General features: G+C 46.1%; 1 long non-coding RNA gene across 1 annotated transcript in view; it reads right to left on the bottom strand.

Moving 5' to 3' along the window:
- Window positions 1-1,125: 1,125 nt before the first annotated feature.
- The window catches only part of LOC138569858 (uncharacterized), a 104,061-nt gene continuing 97,094 nt past the window's right edge, over window positions 1,126-8,092 (bottom strand). Inside the window, exon 2 of the long non-coding RNA XR_011303347.1 lies at window positions 1,126-1,499. This is a non-coding gene — a long non-coding RNA (uncharacterized lncRNA). The remainder of the gene's footprint in view (window positions 1,500-8,092) is intronic.

The raw sequence follows: 8,092 nt of genomic DNA, 5'->3' as shown, positions 1-8,092 counted from the left end.
AATGCTGTGCTGGACATGATGCTCACAGCTTGTGGTTCTGAAGCACAACCTGTAGAAGTAGTTCTAATTGTTAGGTCACTGTGATGTTACATAGATACCGGGATAATGGAAAAATAAAGTCTGAAATAGTGAATTTTAAACTAGGTTAAGAATCACTAGGAGGAAACACCTTTATTCAATTAGGAATGATCTTTCATGATGGGCATAATAAAACTCCTGGAGACTACATTGCATGGGTTAGAAAGGAAGGAATGTGGTTAGTTAGAATGCAATGTTAGAGTTATTACATTCAAACACGGATTACCCACAAATGTTAAAAAAATCCACACCTTTCTTTTTTAAAACCACATTTGGGAAAGTGTAAATCTACTTGCGGTTGGTAAGATTGTTGGAAAACTGCATGATTTTGGATTTGTTTTTCTCAGTGATACTCTTCTGGTTTTTAATATCAAGAGAATGGAAGAATGCAATTCATATAGCTGTTGATTGAAGAGTTGTATTTCCTCAAGTATGTTTACAAAATAGGGAGGTGTAAAATATAAGCAATTGTGTTACAAATTAATGACACTTAGTTTGTAATAGCAGAAAGCAGGTATGTCTTAAAATAGTTTATAATGGCGTTGTATGTGACTTAGTTAATGTGAACATACTTTCAAGAAGAGCTAGATACTAGACAAAAAGTAATGTAGTGCACCTGTATATGTTATGTTAAGGGATATTTACACCGTGCACTGTCCCCACCGTAGTGGTCCCCTGGCGCTCTGGTGCATCTAAAAAGCAAGACGGTAGGGTTAGAAGGAGTGAGCAGGAGAAAAGAGCAAGAGAGCTGTGATGTGCTTTTGGCAGCTTCAGTTCGGTTTACACCGTTCGCTGAGCTTAGGTGTGTTTTTCGGTTGGTAGCCTAAATGCGCTGTTGTGCGAGGCTATGTGTGGTTTGATTTGTTGTTGCGGTATATATCAGAAATTACATTTTTCTTGTTTTAACAGTTTTTTCAGAGCACATCAGTCACATCAATGTTACAGAAGCATACATCTTTGCTCGATTTCATATGGCAAGAACAATAAAGATTTTCCATAATAACTTACTAGAAAGTCTTAATTCTATTAAAGACACAGAGGCAAGCATTATGCTTCTCTTTTTTTTATTCCACATACGAAAAGAAGCTCAGCAGCAAGTATTTTCTGCACCTGAGCAAGGAAGATAAACATAACACAATGGTGCAGTACAATAATCAGAAAGACCACAATAAACCAGAACTATTAGTCGATATAACAGTCTCTGAAGAAGAAAAAGTTCAAGTAGGTCATCAAAACATGTGACCTCAGTCCACCAATAGTAGCGTAGCTATCCCTCCAAATAGACATAATGATGATGTAACTTCCTCTCTCGAGGATGCGAACTTGGCCGTCCAAACCATGAAAAGAAGGCCGTAATTTGAGGCGTGTAACGAAACATAATCAGAGCAGATCTGGCGATCAGGTAGACTTGTCTGTAGACACTGTCGAAAAAAGACAGAAATGACCAGTGTTAGTTGAGGTATATAAACAGCCCTATTCCTCTTGCGAAAGTCAGAGAGAAATCAGTGTGTTATTATAAAGGTTGCATAGCTTGTAGAAAAACAGTTTAACCAAATGCATTGACATTGAACAAATGTACTGAAGCGTATTTTGTACCGGTATTTCTCTAAATGGTCGGGATAATGCTTGCCTCTGTGCCTTTAATAGAATTAAGACTTTCAAGTAAGTTATTATGGAAAATCTTTATTCCATGTCAAGTCTGGAGGCTCACATTATGCTTGTTTAGAGCTTACTTACCACAATGGATGCAGGCTGTTCTACCGGTTTCATGTAGAATTGCTTGAAAATCGACTCACCTGCCCAATCTGCCATCCTCAAGATGTCCTCCAAATGAACTCAGACCTGAAAGGCTTTGGAGGCCATGGCACCTCTCAGAGTGGGCAGCAAAGTGAAGAGTATCTACTCCTGCCTGTGTTAGAGTCCAACCCACCCAGCGTGCTAATGTTGGGGCGGAAACCGCTTTGTGTGGTTTACACAGAGCTGTCAATAACTGTCCATTAGGAGAGGTTCTAAGAGGAGCTGTTACTTCCTCGTAAACTTTCAAGCATCTGACCAAGCAAAGCTTGGGCTGCTCACTAAAAGCAGGGTAAGAAATCACACTTGAGTTGCATTTTGTCCTCTTGTGTATATGAAACACGATACCATCAGGAGAAAAGGTCCTGGCCACTAGGTCGAAGCTTTGACGTTAGAGAGCCCCTTGCAGGAGACCAGACAGAGCAGCGCAGTAAGTTTACCGGACAGGGCAGTACGGGATAACTCCTCGTTATGCAGCCATGACAGAAAAAGATTTGAGCACTTTGTTAACGTACCATAGCTTGTCATAGCGGGACGGAGGCAGCACTGTAAGCCTGATACCCTTGAGTAATCTGCAAACAAGGTAATGCTCTTCTGCTGGAACTCCCTGAACGAGTTCGTGACCGGCAGAAATTGCTGAGCGGTAGGCGTTGACTGTCCTATAGGCGAGACCTCTCAACTAATGAGGCTAGGAAATTTAGAATCTCCTCTATAGGTGCTGAAACCAGATGAAACCCTCTGTATCAGCACCAGGTCCTCTAGGCGCTCCAAGAGTTGGAGTACCTCCTTAGAGCAGCAGGGGCCCAGCTTTCCTCGATGAGGCTGACTGCCATGCGCGACATGCCGGGAACTCTCTATCTTGACCTGAAATCCTCTAGGCTACTAAAATCAGAGATCCGCTGAGGAGAAGGGGGTGACGTTGCCCTGGCGGATCCAATAGATCTGGAAACTGGGGTAGAGGATTGGAAAAGCCGGAGAAAGTTCTAGAAGAACTGGATACCAGGTCTGAGAGGTCCAGACTTGGGCTATGAGGACCAGCTGGGTACGTTCCTGACGTTCCTTCGCCAGGATCCTTGCTATCATAGCAAATGGAGGAAAGGCGTAAAGGATCCCCTGGGTCGAATGCTGCTGAAATGCATCTGTCGCAGCTGCTGCTGGATCCGGCCTCCAGCTGTAAAACTCTGGTAGGTGGGTCTTGAGGCAAGATGCAAAGAGGTCTATGGACATGGGACCCCAAACTCGTTGGAGGCGGAGAAAAATGTCTCTGTTGAGCCTCCAATCGCTGTAATCTGTAGAGTAGAATGGCAGGAGTGCCAGTCCGCTACCATGTTTCTGAGACCTGGGAGATACTCTGCTGTGATGGAGACCCAGTGTTCCAGACAGAAATGCCAAAAGTCTTTGGCTAACTCTGCTACAGGACTTGATTTGGTGCCACCTAGATGATTGATGTACCTTACTGCGGAAATGTTGTCCATTCTCAGCAAGATACAGCAACTCGCTCTGCCTCTGACAAAGGAGCGCACCGCGAAAGAGCCTGCGAGGAGCTCCAGGCAGTTTATATGCATTTCCAGCTCCTGAGGAGACCAAGTCCCACCAGTGGTGACTGAATCACATCTCGCTCCCCAACCGGATCGGCTGGCGTCTGATTCGATTACTATATCTGGGGTGGATCCGAAGATGGCTCTGCCGTTCCAGGCTTCCATGTGAGCCACCAGTTGAGTTCCATTCTTGTGGAAGGCGAGAGTGTCAGACGCTGAGAGTAGGAGAGGCTCCGTCTCAGGTGCTGACCTTTCAGCCTCTGCAATTCTCGGTAATGAAGAGGACCGGGAAAAATGTCATGGATGGAAGAGGATAGGAGGCCTATTACTCTTGCTAGTTCTCGAAGAGATATGAGGTTCCTCTGCAGAAGTCTGCAAATCTCCCGTCGGGTCGAGTGTATCTTGGCTACGGGTAGACGGAGTTGCAAACTTTGAGTGTCTACCACGAACCCAAGAAATTTCAGATTTTTGGATGGACAGAGGATCGATTTCTCCCAAATTATGAGGAAGCCGAGACTGTGTAGCAAATCTATGGCCAGCCTGGCATGCTGTTCTACCAGGGCTTGAGAGTGAGCCATGAAGATGATGTCATCTAGGTAGACTATTAGTCTGACACCCTGCTCTCTTAAACAAGCTACCACGGCCTTAGAAGTTTGGTAAAGGCTCAACATGCTGAGGAAAGCCCAAAAGGTAAATACGTGCACTCCCAGTCTCGTTATTTCCAGGAGAACCTCAGATAGCTCACATGCGCCTGGTGTATGGAAACTGCAAGGTAAGCGTCCTTCAGATCCAGGCCGACGAGCCAGTCATTCGGTCTCAAGAGATCCCTGAGCATGTGTATACTCTCCACCTTGAATTGACGGTAGACTATGAAATCGCTGAGCGCCCTTAGATTTATAACTGGGCGTACCTTCTACTTCCTGCGGACCAAGAATATGGGGCTGAAGAAGCCACCCTGGCCTGAGCCTGGCCTGAGCAGGGGTGAATCGCTTGTTTCAGGTTCAAGCTGTGTATCTCGCTGTCTAGCGCTACCTCGTCCGCTTCTGAAATTATTATCTAGGCGGGGCGGCAGGCCTGATAGGGTTGAGCGAAAAACTCTAAGCGCAAGCCGCGAGCTGCGTCCCTTACCCAGGCGTCTCCTGACAAGGAATCCCATGCTTGTGCAAAGAGAGCTTATCTCCCTCCTATGGGCGTTTTGACCTGTGGATTGTTTCTGGGCTGGGTATCTTGCACATCTTCTCCAGCCACGACCACTTCCCCGCCTTCTTGATGGGAAGAAGGTGTCTGAGCGGTCTTGCCAAGCGTTGTGCTGGTCCCTGAGTGTTGAGGTCTTCTATCAAATGAGAAGCGGCCAGAGGAGTGACCTCTGCCTCTTCCGACCCCGGAGAAAATGTTGGTAGTGAAGACCCTCTTAATGGAGGCCTGGGCCTTGTCCAAGGTAGTAAAAGTGCGCCAACAAACTTTGACATTTCTTTCATAAATGGATCCCCGAAAAGCAAGCCTTGGGCTGCTGCTCCTGATACAGTGTCTGCTTACTCCCCCAATTTAGCATCAATCTTGAACAGGATGGCCTTCCGGCGCTCAGCCGATATGGCACAGCTGGCATAACCAGAAGACAGAGAGCTCGCTGGGCCCAACCCGATAGAATTACTAGATCACTGGAGTCGCCAGAATCAATGGCTTCTTCAGCTAGGTCCATTATCTTCACCAGGGGACCAGTGACGTCCAGGACTGTGTCCTGGCAGGACTTCCAGGCACGGTCAATGCCCTTCCTTGGATCTTTGACATTCCTGCCCAGAAAGGTGATCATCTTGGAGTCTAACTCCGGGGTTAGAGCCACCTTCCCCGGAATCTCAGGGTGTGGGCATTCTGCTCTCAGTCTGGCTCTAACTTCCTTATCCAGAGGCTTAGACAGCCTGGTCTTGATGTATTCCGTTGTTCTTGATGACGGTTCCCATTCGGTAGATCTGGGGTGCACTAGATCTTCCGGCGTAAACATCCCCCTAGTAGGAGACTGTTCCCCAGCTGTCTTCTTGGGGATGGGGGGCTGCCGCAAACCCTGAGGTTGAGGGTTCTGACCCTATGGTCTGATCGTCCTCTTTAGAGGAGGAAAGGGACTGATCATTGATGTTGTAGACCCTTTTGTCTTCGTCGTCAGTGCCCTGTCTATATCCCTCAGGGTCTAGCACACCTGTTGTCTTCCTCGGGGTGAGAGGGTCCAGCGAAGGAAGGGGTTTCCTTCCTGTTCATAAAGGCCTTTTTCAGCCTGGAGAAGGCATCTGAGACGGAAGCAGTGGCTGGTTCTGGCTGCCTCGGGGGGGTCGGAGAGTCTTTACTCTTACGAGCCAGAAAAAGTCCCCCATTAGAAAGGTGCTTTCTCTTTTGAGTCTTTTTCCTCCCTGGCGGAGAGGTCTCTTGCAGATGTTCCTCCATGCTGCCTAGGTGCTGCTGAATAGGCAGGAGCATCCCTGACATGGCCCTCTTGATGCTTGTCTCAATAGAGGATCCGAGTACCTTTTTGAGGCTGTTTGCCATCGCCACCTCATCAATCTGATAGACCTCCTCCTCATCCTCAGAACAATCCTGGTCTGTCTGAGGGGAGTACTGAGTTGCCATAATGCTTAATAAACTTTATTGCACCTTTCTCTCACCTTTTTTAAAAAAAATATTCTGTGGGCCACAGACTGCCTTCTCTCAAGCCCACTGTAGTCTAGCAAAAAAGGTGTGTGTATGCCTAGAACACACTTTCTTCTCCTGTCTGCTTATTAATCACCTTTTATTACGATTTTCATCCTCTTAGTTTTTTTTTGTTGTTGATGAAAGCACTAGTAAAAACTAGAGAAATCTGCGTCTGAAAGGGGCTCTGGAGGCTGCTGCTATTGCTCGCACTCGAAATCCGTTATGAAAAGGTAACGCAAATGCGAGCACAAGCGTGAACAGCAGAGGAAAGGACTTAAGGAGCAAGAGCACCCTCTAGTGGCCATGGAAAGAACTGCAGCCACGAAAAGCTCTGAAAAAGCTCTGCGCGGTCTCCCCGAGCAAGGAACGGGCCGGGCCAGGGAGGCGAGCGCTAACGTCCAGAAACAGACGAAAGAATACCTCTCAGCAATACGGCCGCTCGCAAGCCCGAGGACTGGTTCAGCTGCAGAGGACTCCGACGCCAGTAAAACAGCTATCGGAGGCTGCTTAATGAAAAGGAAACGCGTACTACGCGTTCTACAGTTTGAAGAGAAAAATGCAATTAATTATGTTATTAATGGCTACTCAATGAACGTAGCGTACTAAATGGATGTCAAAATAACAATGAATCCACCATAATATAACAACATTCAGATAAATATGAAAAGATACGTCACATGCTAATCATAAAAGACAAAAAGACATGAATTAACTTATCTCTTGCTGTGAGCAGCAAAGAAAGAGGAAGTTACATCATCCTTATGTCTATTTGGAGGGACATCTACGCTACTATTGGTGGACTGTGGTCACATGTTTTGATGACCTATTTCAACTTTGACTAAGGCTCCTGGGTAACTGAGTTTTTCTTCTTCAGAGACTGTTATATGGACTAATAGTTCTGGTTTATTGTGGTTTTCGTGATTATTTTACTGCACCATTGTGTTATGTTTATCTTCCTTGCTCAGGTGCAGAAAATACTTGCTACTGAGCTTCTTTTCGTTTGTGTAATAAAAGAAAAAGAAGCATACTGTGAGCCTCCGTTCTTGACATAGAATCTGAGTTCAATGTTACATAAGGCCCTAATGGACAAAATTGTTAAAAGCTAGAATAAAAACAGCAGTGGTAGCCTCAGTGCACAGAAACAGAGGATTTGTTAGGAGACCTCCCTCTGCCGTGGACTGTCTCCGGTGAGTTACACACAGTTGTGGAATGCGTATGCAGTTATCCAAGAAAATTTGTGAAATTGTCCTTGGCTCTAGAAGCTAGAGGGTTCGGATCCCTACACAATCTCTCATTTCCATTACACCAAAATAGTTATTTCAGATATTCCCTACCATTTCACTATTATGCAGGCCGCCGACACAAGCCTTCTAATCCATTTATCTTCATGGTCAAGAACTCTTAGCAAACATATTTATGGTGGATCAGTGATTTTCAGTATGTTAGCGCATAACTCTGAGGAAAGTTGTAAAAAGCCCACCACATTCAATCTACATCTCGGACAGATGATTGTGGCATTCTGGGCAAATAAATTAAAGTTACTCACTGTAGTGACTTGAGTACTCATAGTCCTTAGTCACCTTTCTTCCATCCTTGTGGGCGTGCCCCAACATGGGGACGGTACCAAAACCTTTGGCAGCGAAAAATGAGGTACCCCTTTGAATTTAGCAGAGCATGCAGGGCCGCAGCCCTGGGCGTAGGAACGCCCTCGAGACCCTGCCATCCGGCACCCCATCAATCCCCTTTTTACATATCAGACGCTTGAATACCTGGCTATGCTGATCATTTTAGCCCCTGGCATACTAGCGAGGGGAAGGTGGGTGGGACATATGAAGGAAAGGGGACTAAGGACTACTAGCAAGGGGAAGGTGGGTGGGACATATGAAGGAAAGGGGACTAAGGACTATAAGCACTCTAGTCACTACAATGAGTAACTTTCATTACTCCTACATCTCGTCCCCTTTCCTCCATCCTTGTGGGTGATTCCACCAAACAAGACAATA

This window comes from Ambystoma mexicanum, chromosome 2q, assembly GCF_040938575.1.
Source record: "Ambystoma mexicanum isolate Mex_15411 chromosome 2q, UKY_AmexF1_1, whole genome shotgun sequence".
NCBI lineage: Eukaryota > Metazoa > Chordata > Amphibia > Caudata > Ambystomatidae > Ambystoma > Ambystoma mexicanum.
The sequence above is the reverse complement of the archived record's forward strand: the minus strand, read 5'-3'. Positions and strand labels throughout refer to the sequence as shown.